The sequence below is a fragment of the Pinus tabuliformis genome, chromosome 8, assembly GCF_031772625.1.
Source record: "Pinus tabuliformis cultivar Carrire ecotype Pingquan chromosome 8, CPIR1, whole genome shotgun sequence".
NCBI lineage: Eukaryota > Viridiplantae > Streptophyta > Pinopsida > Pinales > Pinaceae > Pinus > Pinus tabuliformis.
This window is the reverse complement of record NC_142294.1, coordinates 765450144-765465891: the sequence shown is the minus strand read 5'-3', so window position 1 is coordinate 765465891 and position 15748 is coordinate 765450144. Positions and strand designations below refer to the sequence as shown.

Genomic DNA, 15748 nt, shown 5'->3' with positions numbered 1-15748 from the left:
TTCATAACTGTTCAGTGTTGAGTTTTGAGTCCTTGACTCTTGACTCTTGACTCTTTCATATCATTATGACATTATGATATTTTTTGTAAACATTATATCACTGTGACAATGAAAATTTGAAGTTTGAAGTTGGGCCTTGGCAATTATAACTCATTGGTAATGATTGTGAATTATGAATATGATGCTTTGTGAAAGACTAAAGTTGTTTCATTTCATCTCATTATTCATGTTTCATTTTATAAATTTTTAACATTTCATATCATGTTAACAGTTAGAAGTTAGGACTTAGAAATATCTTCGATATTACTTCTTGTAATGGTTAAACTTGGCTTACAAGTACAACTTGTTACTTTGGTGATCAATGATGATAAATGTTATTGAATTGAATGTTATTTTAATTTATTATTTTACTAAGGTTGATGACGATTATAATTTCTAGATGATTGATGTGATATGGTTCAATGATCAATTTATGTTTTTTTATGTTTTTTATGTCTATTTCATCATTCTACATGTTTTTGTTGACATATATGTATCAAAAATTAAAAAATATAAAAAATATATATATTTTTAAAAAATCGCTCCGGGATTCGCTCCCAAACCGGGAGCTTCTGAAAATGGTCGCTCCCGCTCCCGCTTCCACTCCCGCTCCCCGCTCCCGCTCCCGCTCCCAAGTAACACTGGCTGTGAGTATGGCCTCATGTGATGCAGTATACTTGGGGAAGCTCTCCAGTGAGTTGTTTGGACATGTGCTAGATACCACTGTGATCCGCTGTGACAACCAAAGTGGGATTCAATTGTCGGAGGATCCCGTATTTCATGATCGCTCCAAGCACATAGACATCAAGTACCACTTTATGTGGGATATGGTACAACGAGGAGCAATAAGGCTCCATCACATTGGGATTGATGTCCAAGTCACTGATATTTTGACGAAGCCCCTAGGAAAGGTCCAATTCCTGACTTTCCGAGAACGACTAGGAGTCGGGGAGAGACCCTCTCCTGAGGATCCTGTATGATATGGATATTGAGCTTTGGAAGCTCCGAGGTGCTTCACGTACTTCTTGGAGCGATGAGCAACCATAGGGTGAGTGGTCAGCCTTCGCCTAGTGGTTTGCTACATAGGCAGGATGAGTGGTTCATCCTTCTCCTGCCGAGACACAATCATAGGGTGAGTGATTCAACCTTCCCCTAGTGATTTGCTGTGTACAGGGTAAGTGGCTCAACACTCCCCTGAGATACCCCATGGCGACATGTAGACAAGATGAGTGGTTCATCCTTCTCCTGCTGAAACATCCTACCCATGCAGTCTGGGACTCATGGGAAGTACCTCTCATCTGGCCAATGAGTAGGGAAATGAGGATAGGGACCATAGTACTACCAATGGACGCATCGTGTACTACTGTATTCCCTATGCTAGGATGACCTATATTGATCTGGGATCAATGGCACTGACTTCGGGTCAGTAAGAGTGGTATGAGACACTCTCTATTTGGAACTGGCTTCAGGTTAGTAAGAGTGGTATGAGACTCTCTATTTGGAACTGGCTTCGGGTTAGTAAGAGTGGTATGAGACATTTTTTATTTGGAACTGATTTCGGATCAGTAAGAGTGGTATGACACACTCTCTTTATATGGGACTGACTTCGGGTCAGTAAAGAATGGTATCATACATTCTCGACCACTTCTTCTTCATAGTTTAGCAAAGCAGATTAGTGCAAGGCACTGCATTGATGGCAGAGATAGTACAGACTGGCACATGGATTAGCATATGGAGTTCTCCCTAGTTGAGAGGGAGTGTTAAAACTGGAAACTAGGGCCAAACTCCATGTGGGTCATCTTATTTATGGCAGCTGATATTTTTCTTGGATTCCTCTCTCCGAGAGGTTTAGGATTGATCTAAACATATCTGATTCCAATAAGTATTTATGGAGATATGAATTTATTTATATTATTTGACAATTTGTCAAAGTCGGCCAGAGCCCAAATAACCCCCAGCTCAACCTCAACGTTGCATTTAAATAGAGGAGGCCTCAAGTCATTTGTTACACACATCTCTCATGATTTCTCTCCACTCGTTTGGGTTTGGTGGCAAGAGAGGTCAAGTGGGAGATCTATCCACAGTCCTGAAGGAGACATAACCGCAGTCAAAGGAAGCCCTAGCCACAGTCAAAGGGAAGGCTCCAAAATGCAGTCAGTGAAGACTCTAAGCCTCAACAAGGGTAGCCTCTAGTATGCAGTCAAGGAGTCTTTGATCCGCTGTCAAAATGAGCTCTATCCCACAGCTAAAGAAGCCCTAACTTGCAGCCAAGAAGAGGCGCTAAGCTGCAGCCAAGAAGAGCCCTAGCCGAACCAAATAGAGACCCTTATCCGCAGATTAGAAGGAGCCTTAACAGCATAAAGAGGCCTGGAAGGACAGTGTTGAATTTCAGTTGCTGTAGATGACAGCATGGTGACAGCACAGTGATAAAAGTTGTTCCTAGGCATACCTTAAGGACTGATTTCAAGGTTGGTAAGCCACCGTAATAATGCATTGAAATCTTCCCTAGTCTAAGATCAGATCAGCATATGTATTCAGTTAGAAAGAGCTGACAGTAAAGTTGAGTCCTTGTAGTACTAGATACTGCTGCGTTGATGTTATTGGTTGCTGCTTGTTTGAGGATCATAGGCCTAACCTGCTGCTGGGCTAGGCCGCAGGCCATAGTCAGCAGCATAGGCTGTTCTATCAATCTTGGACAGCGTGGCACATGGCAGCCTTGAAGGCCTACATTATTGACTGTGTAAAGGATAAGAACTGAAGAAGAGACATCTAGTACAGCAAGAGGATTACAGCATTCTGGGAGATGTATTGGGTCAAGGTTTGACCATGTTTGATTCAGTTTAAAGAGCATCCTGTTGGTGCCATATGGATGATCATCCTAGGAGCAGAACCAGCTGTGTGTAGTTTTTGGGTGCATTGAACTTGCTGTCATAAAATCTCAGATTTGTATATTTGTACTAACTCTTTCTCTTTGCTGAACTATTGAAAACTAAAGAAAATTTGATCAAGGGTTTCCCCACATTGGGGTTTGTCCTTGGCTGGTGCCACATCTTGTGTCCTCTTGTGTTGGCCTGTCTTCTAGTGTTTATGTTCTATCTGCATTTTACTATCATGCTAATGTGATTGCTAATCTGAACATGGATATTGGGCTAACAGAAAAATTGAAGTAAATTACTCTTAAGCATAGAACATACCTAAATTTAACAGAAAGTATCATGTGGAGGATCCCAAGAAGCCTTGTAATGAAATTGTCTATGAATCTGATGACTTGAGAAATTATGTTATCTTGGCTAACTCTATTGCTCCTTTGGAGAAGGAAGTGGAAAGTAAAAAGGATAGGATTTGGCATATGAACTTTGATGGTTCCCATTCAAAGTTTGGCAGGGGTGCTGGAATTACCTCACCTGTTGGTCACATATTCAAGTTTGCCTATAGATGGGAATTTGATGCAACTAACAATGTAGCAGAATATGAAGCTTTATTGTTGGGTCTAGAGTTGGCAAAGGACTTGAAAATTAAGATGCTTAGTATCAAAGGAGATTATGATTTAGTCATTCTTCAAGTGAAGAATCAATTTGCTTGTAAGAATGATAGATTGAAGAAATACGTAATGATGTTTGGGATAATATGGAGTACTTTGACACATTAGATCTGCAAACAATTCCTAGGGAAGGAAATAAACAAGTTGATGAGCTGGTTGTTGCTGCATCTACCTTACAGCTTGAGGAAAAATTGATGGATGATAAAATTAAGATGGAAGTTATTTTTAGACCATCAGTTCCTGATAATATTGAGCATTGACAAGTCTTTAATGATGAAAGCCAAGTCATTCAACTTTTGAATGATATGGAGGAATTTTCTGATTTTAAGGTACAAAGAAGAGGGTTGCAATTATGAGGAGTGTAATGCAATGTCAAATCCCACCCCTAAGGATCGTGTAGCTATGGAGCAAATTTTTGATAGGCATGATGTTGTAAAGAGAAAAGAGGATAAGAAAATTGACCCAAGGGAATTCATTGAAGTAAACATTGGCACCCCTCATGATCCAAAGATGATTAAAATAGGGAAGGGTACCACTGAGGAGGAAAGGAAAAAGTTGATAAATTTACTTCAAGAATATAGGGATGTTTTGGCCTTTTCATATGAGGAGTTAAAAGGATATAGGGAGGATGTTATGGAACATACTATCCCTCTTAAGGATGAGAATACCAAACCCTTTAGGCAAAAACTTAGGCAAATAAATCCTAAGTTAGCCCTCTTGGTGCAAAAGGAGTTGCAAAAGATGCTCCAAGCTGGAATCATAGCTCACACTAGGCATTCCACATGGTGTTCAAACTTGATTATTGTAAGAAAGAAGAATGGGTCAATCAGGGTATGTGTGGATTTTCGAAATCTTAATTTAGCTTGTAAGAAGAATAATTACCCTTTCCCTAACATGGAGACTTTATTACAAAGAGTACCAAGATCTAAAATGACGTATTTATTAGATGGATTTTCAAGTTATAACCAAGTCATGGTGAAGAAAAAGATAGACACAAGACAACATTCACCACACCATGGGGTACTTTTGAATATTTGAGGATGTCTTTTAGATTGACTAATGTTGGAGCAACTTTTCAAAGGGCCATGGATTATGCTATTAAGGGTTTGTTGTCGCACAGAATGTCTAGGCACCGCAACAACGCTCAGATTGGGGGCTGTCACCCTGATCCCCAATCTCTTTGTTTAAGTTGTCTCCCTTTAGCAGGCTAAGGGGGGTAGACCCTATGGAAAAATGGAATGAAGAAGAACTAGTTGGGAACCAACCAGTTCGGGAGACACAGCGAGGTGATCAAGTGCTTGATTAAGATTTAGCAAAACTTAGGATTAAATGATATTTTAAACGATCAATCCCAGTGCCTTATGGAGTCAACGATCTTGCTAGGGAAATGAATACCAAGTAATCAATTAGCAACTGCTGCTTAGATGAATGACTATCTTATATGAGATGCAGATCCTAAAACTTAATGTGAGATGCAGGAATCTTGGTTGATTTTAGTTAAATGCCTACTTAGATTTTGAATCCTTCAATTCTTTCTGTGTTGAGCCTGATTTCATAGAAATTGGTAGAGAGAAGGTCAGGAGAAGCACACTAAGGTGTGATTAACGATACCTCTCCTAAACTTCTAACATACCCGGTGCCTCCGGCGCTGCAGAGAGTTGTGGCTCTGACAATTGCAAGAACACCGTTTTAAGTACTATTAAAACAGGCTTCTCAAGAAAAGACAGATGGAGATCTAACTGTCTATCGACCAAGTTTATGCTTGGAAGTAAATTTTATTTATGCAAAACTAACTTATATGCAAATGCACCGGAAAATGAGATGAAGTTAGATTCGAGGATGGGGAAACACTTGCTTTGCTAAAGCCCTCAATTACCCAAATGAGATGTTCGCTTTATTAGATGAAGACTTAAAAGATAAACTCTTGAAGATATTACAATTAAAACACCAACTTATTTCAAATCTTCTTGATACAATTTAGCTCAAAGAGAACAAAAGCTACTTTGCAATTCGATATCAATGTCAACAAATGCTCAAAAGTATGCTTAGCTTAGGAAACAGAGATATGCAATCTATTATAATTCCACAACAAGATTCTTTAACAATCACTTGAAAACATTTGCAAAATGTCTAGCATGTAACAAGCATTAAATAATCCAAGCAATGACGATAGGTAGATGCAAGATATTCAACAGATGCACAATGTCTTAACAATTAAATTTTAAGAGATTCAAATACTTTAAACCAGTGTTGAAAATATCGGTATCGGCAAAATATCGGCGAGGGTCCAGAAAATATCTTATCGGCAATATCGGCGAAAATATCGGCAAAATATCGGCAAATATCGGCAAGCATAAAAAATAATTTTTTCAAATTTTTAAATATAGCCAATATTTTGCCGATATTTTCAAAATATCGCGATATTTTGCCGATATTTTCCGATATTTGCCGATATTTTCAAAATATCGCGATATTTTCAAAACAGAAAATATCGCGATATTTTCTCGGCGATATATCGTTTTGCCGAAAATATCGCGATATTTCTGAATATCGCCGATATTATCAACAGTGCTTTAAACAACCACAAAATTTAAATGCTGACCAATTTAGATCCTGGAATTTAAATGATTATGCTTAGTGACCCAAATCTAGGAAATTAACCACCTTCCTATAGTTAAACTTAGGATATAAAAAATTTAAGCACCTTTAACTATAGAGAAAAAGAAATGTTGATACCACAAAATTCTCCTTTAGATTTTATCCTTGACAAATTTGATTAGTCTTTAGGAAAACTTTTCGATGTGCTAAGCAAGACTAAATGTGACCAAAATAAATCGAAAAAGATTTAATAATTTTTTAAATATTTTTAATGGGCCAGAGGCCACATAAAAAAATTTAAAACCTTTAAATGTGAAATTTATTTCGATTTAAAACTTTAGGATATCTCAAAGTCACATTAAAAATGAAAATGAAGGACCCACCCCCCCTCCTCACCCTTTTTTATTAACTTTTTTTTTTTAGGACTTTTTTAAATTTTTAGGATTTTAGATTTTTTAAATGTTTTTAGATTTTTAATGTAAAATTTGAAATCATAAAAAAAAAAGGTGGAATAAAAATTAAATCGAAATTTATATTTTTTATTTTAAAACCTTAATGAAATCTAACTAAAGAAAATAATGAAAATTGAAAAAAAAAAAGCAAATATTAAAATCTAAACTAACCCTAATCGAATATGCAAATGAAAAAAAAAAAGAAATAACTAAATTAAAATCGGACCTTTGAATATTTTTATGTTTTAGATATCAAACCAAATCTAAAAAAATAAAAATAAAAAACATGCCAAACTTAAACCTACGTATCTAACCAAATGGAAACCTCATACATAACAAAAATACAAAAAAGAAATCGAACGTATGTTTTTGTTGACTACAGGTTCGCGGAAGGGTTCGATGGCAGAAGCTTGGAGCTGTAGCGAGAGGAGGGAAGGAGAATGTTGGAGCAGAGGACTGGCTACTGCGGGTTAAACGAAGGGAGCTGCTACGATGGGTGTGGAGGAAATGAGCAGAAGACGCAGGGAAAGGGAGCAAAGAGTGACAACGGACAAGGTTTTTAATGCACGTCCAGGAGTGAGGAGCGGATGGCTGCAGGATAATAGAGCACGCGGGGAAGAGGGTTCGATGTGCAGGCTAGACGGATTAATGGAAGTTGGACGGAGGTAGCTCGAGCCAGACAGCGAGAGGGTGAGGGATCAATGCAAACGCAAACAGGCAGCGGAAGTGGAGAAGTGATGAAGTCTTAAGGGGTGAGGAATGGACGCGTGAGGGGGTTGAGAAAACGTGAAATGAGAAGAAGGGATGCGGGAGTGATGGAGAATGCAAGGACAAGGGGATGGGTAGCAGATGAAATGGAGCAGCAAAGAAATTTTTTTTTTTGAAAAATCCACTAGAGAAAAGAAAAACATGTAGCAAGAGAGGAACAAACCCCAGCCAGCAGAAAAATCCAAAAATCTTCTTTTGAAAACCCCAGGCAGCAGAAACGATTTCGAAAAGCCTCAGGAAGACAGCCCAATAAAACCCAGAAATTTCCAGATTAACTTGATATGTTTTGATTTCAGATTTATACTGAAGCCCCTTCCAGATTTAAAAAATTTTAAGAAACCCTTGGACTGCAAATAATGCCCCTACAAAAAGCTTTTTTTTGTGGCCAGATCTTACTCTCTAGGGCCCAGATCTGGCTTCAAAATCAAACTTCACCTTCAGATTTGCAACCTTTTCCTGAAAACACAAACATCCAGAAACCGAATATACATAAAAAATGAAACCCCAGAAACCCTAACCAGAGAAAATTAAAAATAAAATTACAGATCTATGCATAGGGACAACAGATCTATCAGATCTGGCGAGTGTGAGTCCAACTCCGCTCCCAGATCTGATAATCTAAGGCTCTTAAAAGCCAAATTTATCAATTTAGCACAGAAAAATTTGAAATTTTGATTTTAAACAGAGGTGCTTCGCCCAAAACCCTTCATGCATCATCAATAAAATTTCTTATGATAAGCCCGAGGTCCAATTAAGCTGGGCTCTTCAGAAAATATGAATCGGGAGTTGGCTGGTCCAACTGAAAACTTCCCCGAACGCCCGATGATTTAAAAATCAAGAATTTCCTACACAACCCAATTCAACTATTAACATAAAGCAAGAAAACGACAATAAAATTCAGATTTAATAGAGATACTTGTTATTATATTCAAAACTTAAATTACCATTTAAACCCCAGTGATTGAGCAAGATATCTACGCTCAAATCACTCTTCAAAAAGCTATCATCAATGGTTAAAAGGAAATCTATGCATGAAAATAACACATCTTACAGCATTTCCACGAAGAGTAACACCAGCAGAAATTAACCCCAAAGTCTTTCTTTATTGCTCATAAAAAAGATTACAAGAGAGCTTTCACTTAGCACATGACTCCAAGATCGAATGACCTCAACTGACAACTGACCTCCTATTTAAAGATCAATCCTCCAACGGATAGTTCGAGTAATCCTTGTCAAAGTAATCTCGACCGTTGATGAGGATCAAAATTTCTTTTAATCTCATCTGTCGAAATTTTAAATATTGAGAAAATTTCGAATTTTTCAATTAAATGCATTTTAATTAATTCAAAAATTGAATTTTTGAATTAATTTCCTCAAAATTTTGACTTTGACTTAACCCCAGGGACCAAAAGCTTAAAATTTAGCAAAATAATCAATTAACCTTAGTCCCTGGGCCTCCTAAAATTTAATTTTTAAAGGACCCACGAATTTTGCCTTTGGAAAATTTAAATTTACCTAGGACCTATAATTAATTAAATTTCTGACTTAGGATTTTAATTAATTTTGTCCAGAAAATTTAATTAATTAACCTATGAAGGGATAAATTATTTTTTTAACCCTCAAGACACTTTACATCATGATTTTTACATTTTTTACATCTCAAGGGAGAAAACCCATCTGAAATAGACCCTCACAAACTACTCATTTCTGCGACACAAATATAATTCAGCGAACTAAACAATTTGAAATAAAATAACCTAACCAAATAGTTAGTATTATTTCCATATCACTTTTACACAGACTCGATCTATAACACTAGGACTCGCCTAAGAACCTGGTGACAAAACTCATTCCGGCTTTGGAGGAAGACTGAAGGAAAACTCTGCCGGCCATCCGAGAATGGATCAGTGAGACAAAAAACCTCCCAAATGTAGATCGTTACCAGAAAAATAGGTTTACCTAGGCAATTACATACATGACACAGATCTGTTGAGATTATTTACATCACATATATGCAGAATGGGTTTACATTATAACATGACAATCAGGCTGATGATGATAGTTGGACGACATGAACACATCGATCATGTGCTATCCCTTTTGCGAAAAAGGGGGTGTACTGCTATGGATCGTTGACATGAAGTGGTCAACAGGGTCTAATTGGGAAGTTCATTGAGATTTATCAAGATGGCTTAACCGTTTTTTCTAAAGATGGAATTTCTCATGTTGGTCATCTAAGGTAGATTTTTTATAGGTGTAGGGATATGGGATATCCCTAAATCCTGCTAAATCTATTTTTGGGGCGACTAAAGGGAAGTTGCTTGGTCACATCATTTCTAAGGATGGGATCAACATTGACCCTGAGAGAGTTGAGGCAATTCAAAAGATTTCTTTTCCTCACAATGTTAAGTCCCTTCAATCCTTTTTAGACAAGATCAACTTCCTTAAAAGGTTCATTCCAAATTATACTAAGGTTTCTAAACCCATTCAAACCCTTTTAAAGAAAGATGATAAGTTTGTTTGGGGGAATGAAGGAAGAAAAGGTTTTCAAGAAATTAAGGATTTCATTGCTAGAGCACCTATTCTTGTGATCCCTGATTATTCAAAGGAATTTTTCATTTTCTCTTTTACATCTGAAGACACTATTTGTCATGTCCCTTCTCAAACACATTTGTAATAGGCTGCTGCCACACAATTTTGGCTAAGGAAGAGAACCCATCATTTTCGACTTAGGGACTTAGGAGGCAATTCGACTTTATTTGGTTGCTAGTGGAATGTGGGGGCCACCCACATGAGAATTCAGACTGGGCCATTCGAATGGCTTGGAGGGAAGTCGAATTGGTGGATGGAGGGGCCCACATGAGGCAAGGGAGGCCCAAGGAGTTATAAGGAGGGAGCAACTCTCATTTTGGGATTCATTCTTACATCTTGCAAACAAAATTACTTGACTATTCGCTCTGTTGCTTAGTTGAGTCAACCAGTGGTTTAACCACGAATGTCTCAAGCGGGAGATTCAAACTCTACTTCGGGGGACCTTCCATGCTCGCCCTAGAGAGGCAGTTCCACAAGTATTTTAAGAATTCTGAGGGTGTGTTATGGCACTTCCATTCAACACAGAACAAGAAGTGCGTATTTCTAGGTTGCTGGAGATTACGCAAGGGGAGTTTGGAGCCATCAGAGGTCAAGTATTTTTTGGGTGAGTTAGTGGACTGAGAGAGCAACAATAGGCCAGCACTCTCTGTGAGCTTTGCAACCAGCAAAGCCAACATTCCAGTAGTTCGAATTGTTGGGCTTGGGGACAGCGTAGAGGTCATTCCAACAGTTTTTGTGGAGCTTAGGAGCAGGTGCCATAGGCCAGAAGCTCATCCAGGAAGTCAGGATTTGATAGCAGGGGTCAGCCCAGCACTTTGGTACCATCTCCGGGAGGATTTACAGGGAGTTTCCAGTAGACTGAGTTTTGCAATTGTAGCTGAGGTTGGGCTCCAAGGGGGTCGAATTTCAGAAGTCTAAACCAGTGAATAACCTTCGTGGGTTTTTCTAGGTTTAAGCCAAGGAGTCCGAGGTTAAAAGCATATAATTTTTTGGGAATAGGAAGTGGACCTCTTGGCCATTCGAACTTCAACAGAAAGGCAGTTTTCTGGGGCCGCACAGTGCAGATTGGTGCAACAGTTGAACAGTCTTCAGTTCAACCATTTTCTCAGCTAGGTTTGGTCATGCTTGTCCATTGAGACAAGCCCAGGTGCACCATCTTATTATCCGTTGTATTATGCCTTCAAAAAAAGTAATAAAATGGCTTACTTGTTCCTTATTTGCAACATTTCCATGGGTGTTTAATGTGTATTTCGTTTTTATATTTTGCGGCACAGATTATTTGCTTTATATCACTCGTATTCCTTTTAGGATCATTACACTATTGCTAGAGTGTTGCTTCAAAAGAACAAGGAAGAATATGAGTAGCCTATTGCTTTTATGAGCAGATCCCTTCAAGGGTTTGAGCAAAAGAATAGCACCATGGAGACGCAGGCTTATGCCTTAGTAAAGTCCTTAAAGCAATTTAGAGTTTATGTGGAATATTCTAGAATTATTGCATTTGTCCCCCACTCTGCTGTGAAATATATTTTAACTCAAACTGATTGTTTAGGAACCAAGGCTAGGTGGGTCTCAAAAATTCAAGAATATGATTTGGATATTAGACCTACCAAGCTGGTAAAGGGCCAATGATTGGCCAAAATCTTGACTAAGGGGAATGAGAGGGCATTAAGAGAGGCTATAGCACATGAGATCTCCAAGACCCAAAAATCATTTTGGAAAATTCCATACGGATGAGGAGTTATTAAAATAATTAATATTTTTAATAAGTTTCTAAGTCTCAACTTAGGAAAATAAAAATATTAATGGGTATTAATAAAGATAAGGATGAGAAACTTCTAAGAGATAAGGATTAAGTCTATTTTAATCTTAGTCATTGATTAGGGACTTAATCTCGGTCGTTGATTCATCAACAGGAAAAGTATAAAAGAAGACTTGAGGGTCAGTTGGAGAGATACTGAGAGAGACCAATCAGTTTGATTTATGGAGTGGGGCTTGCTGAGAAATTCGAACTAGTGGTCTAGATTGCAGTGAGAGGTAGTGAGTACATAGCAGAGAGCCAGGAGGACCATCACACAGATCAGAAAGGCAGATGCTGAGCCAATTAGAAAGACGCAGAGGCAGCTGGACTGTGTAGTAACTAGAGGGCCTGCGTGGGCAACGCAGAGAGGCCAAGTGCTGACGCAGTGAGGCCAAGTGCTAACGCAGTGAGGCAGAGTGTTGACGCAGAGGGTCTGGGAGATGCGTAGAGGCTAGTTGGGATGACGCTAAGCCTAGGGTAAGCGTCGGAGGATTTTTGTGGTATTACTGCCGTGTGGTTATCTTTGTTGGGTAAGCCAATTGGCACCCTAGTTGTACTCAAGAACGCTGATTAATAAAACCCTCCTCTATTGCACTGGTTTTCCCGCATTGGGTTTTTCCAGGGACAATTGTCCAAAACAATTGTGTCGATGTGTTTGATTCTTGTGCATGTATTTGTTTCTGTAAAATGGTGTGATATTTGCAGTAGAATTTATTTTAATATTTACTGAAAGGATTTCGTAAATATCTTATTGAAAAATAAGTAGGTAAAATAAATCAATTGCTACAGTAATAGAATTTCTGTTTAGAAATTTTCACATGGTATCAGAGGAAGGAATCAAAAACAGGGAGAGAAAATCAATTATGGGTCAAAATTGTGGTGCAAAGGCATCCACATCAAGATACTCGTGCAGATTTTCAAAAAATTGCACAAGAGATAGAAATTTCGATTCCTCTATGCTAGCTTCCAGATTGGAAGAAGAAGTTGCTTGCGTAGCAAGCTCTGCATCATCAGGGGTATGGTATATAGACAGTGGAGCCTCCTACCATATGACAGGAATCCGAGAATGTTTCTCAGATTATCAGGAGGAAAGAATGAATTTTCAGATCACCATGGGGAATAAAGCAAAGTGTACTCCAGTAGGGAAGGGTACCATAGTTTTTTAAACAGAGATAGGAGAGCGATTCCGAGCTACCAATGTGCTGCATGTGCCAGGACTAGGGATGAACTTACTTTCCGTATCACAACTTCAAAGCAAGGGCTATGATGTTTTCTTCATTAAGGAGAAAGTATGTGTCAAACACCCGAGCTGGAAAAAGAAAGTACAAAATAGAATCAGAAGTAACAGGTTGTATAGGTTGCAACTAGAATCACCAATGGCACTGATTGGCAGTAATGGAGACAAGGATTTGAATGAACTATGGCACAAAAGGATGGGACATTTGCACCATGGGGCTCTGATAATTCTCAGGAAAACTGTGACAGGAGTTCTAGATCTTAGTACAGAACAAGATGATGTATGCAGAGGATGTGCACTAAGCATGTATGTCAAAGCAGCATTTCCTATAAGTAAAAACAGAGCCAAGAGTGTACTGGGGTTGATACACTCAAATATCTGCAGACCGATGTCCACAATTGCTCTTAGTGGTGGCGAATACTTTGTCACCTTCATCGATGACCATTCTAGGAAGACTTGGATTTATTATCTGAAAACCAAGGACGAGGTTTTCTGTCGATTCAAAGAGTTCAAGGCTCTAGTGGAGAATCTCACTGGAAAGAAAATAAAACTCTTGTGCACACACAATGGTGGAGAATATGTCGAGAAGGACTTCACTGATTTTTGTGCTAGAGAGGGCATCAGAAGAGAGTTGATCTGAAAATGGGGCTCTTAGGCTTCTTGTCTAACTTACAAGAACCTCTCCCACTTCCAAAGCTTTAAATCTTCCCAAATCTTAATGATTAACCAATGCGGATTTAAGAAATGCTTCAAATTATAGGTGTATGCTTGTATTTGTTTTTTACTGTTGAGTGCTTATGTTCATTTGCTTATGCTGGTGTGAAAAACAAATAACAGTAAATAAAGTAGCAATTCAACAAACCCATAAGACAACAATATAATATGGAGTTCACCCTGATATCTTGGGCTACGTCTCCTTGAGCTCTAATCAACTCGATTAGGCTCTCTGGGATTATGGCTTCAATTCTTTTACAAGTGCTACACTTAACTCCATTGGTTTAAAGTTGAACCAATGGGCCTAGAATGCCATCTTACCCATGGCTGTCCTTGTTCTACAGATAGGTCTAGGCTTCTCTAGACTTGACTCCTTCAGTCAGTGCTCTGAGCTTCTCAAGCTTCTGGCTTCTCTGACTCCCTCAGAATTCTACATTTATCTCTGGAACTCCTTCTCTTGTCTTCGACACACCTCAGACAACCAGCCACAGCTCGATCATTCGATCTTCTGTTGTGCTGCAGCCTCGTGGCTCTTTAGAAGTCTATTAGAGCTCTCTGGCTCTCTGGCTCTGCCTATTACAGTGAGCTCAATTTGAGTCTCACACAAAAGATACAATCAGTAGGACTGTACTTGGATCCTCCAAGTCTCTCTGGAGTACACAGACTCTCTGGAGTCTGGAGTACTCTCTCTGTCTTTGTCTTAACCCTGGCTCACTTGTTGCCTTTGCTTCTTCAAGTCAGCTCGGCTCTAGTTTCTCTGCTTCCAGGACTTCTTACTGCTTCCTGGGCTGCCCTTCAGTCTATGGCTTTTAAGCCAATCTACTTTTCAGTATTCGTTTCCACTTCTCGGCTTTATGGTTCCCTGCCTCCGTCCGTTCGAATCCCTTCTTTCGGCGGTTACAGTGATTGCATAACGCCTCATAGGGTGGTGGCCACCCATTCCTTTAACAGATGAGTGTGTCAGGTTCACCGAAAACACTTGATTGTTTGAAACGGCCATTATTTCCGTTTACTCCAAGAATTTATGCGAAACACGAATCTCTGCCAACTCATCGTCCACGTCGGACTTCAGAATCCCGCACAATCTACTTTATAACTTCGTCAAATCTAGTCATCCATCGGGGTGCATCTCCGCTGTTGATCTAAACCCTCCAAATCCTACGGTCATCGCACATATCGGGCGGATAACTTGCTCGACATTTACCCGTCCAATGTGAGTGGTTTTCTCTCTCTTCTGCCAGACGTGTGTCACTCGTTGTGTGGCATCGGGCGGGACTCGGTCTAAACCGCTTACCACTCGAAGCCCTTCCGATATCCTACCGGTTTCTATGGAATCCCACCTTGGACGGAACCGAAACACTTTCCGTTGCATTTCATGATTTTTCGGGTCCGGGCGCATGTGGCTCTCCTTCTTCGAGGGGTTTGCCCTGCGATATGCAATTAGCGACTTTGCTAATTCACGACAGTGCGCGTTACCATGGTCCGTCGCTCTGCATGCTTGATCGACGGCCCTCATTGATTCACGCTGATCGCAGTTAGCAACTATCATTCCTCTGATAATCTTGATCTTCACAAGATTTTTAATCTTTGGCATAAATTTAGAGAGTTCATGAAGACTTAGAGAGTTTTAGGATCCATTTTGGATCACGCCTTCTGACTAAAAGAACTTTTGGTCCACCAAAAGACTGATATACTGATGTGAGCAGTAAATGAGAGTAACATCACCCTCTTCTTTCAGCCTCCCTATACTTGCCTTTGCATAGTGCCTCTCAACCAAAATCTCTAACCACTTCCCTTTTTGGATGGGTTGGTCATCTCAGGAAGAACTGTTTTCCTCCTTGACTTCATGCAGAACTTCTGCTGTGAAGTTTATAGAAGGTAGTTTGAACTTCTTTGCCTTGATCCTTGATCCAAGGTGGCTCAAACGAATGTGAAGTACATCTGCTCCACAAAACTTTCATCTGTACCTGTTTGAAAAGCTGTCAACAACAACTGTTAACAACAACAGG

The 15748-nt window shown here is 39.3% G+C and overlaps 1 protein-coding gene across 1 annotated transcript in view; it reads right to left on the bottom strand.

Moving 5' to 3' along the window:
* The window catches only part of LOC149237832 (signal peptide peptidase 1-like), a 510431-nt gene that overhangs the window by 181077 nt on the left and 313606 nt on the right, over window positions 1-15748 (bottom strand). The gene's annotated exons all lie outside the window — the stretch shown is intronic.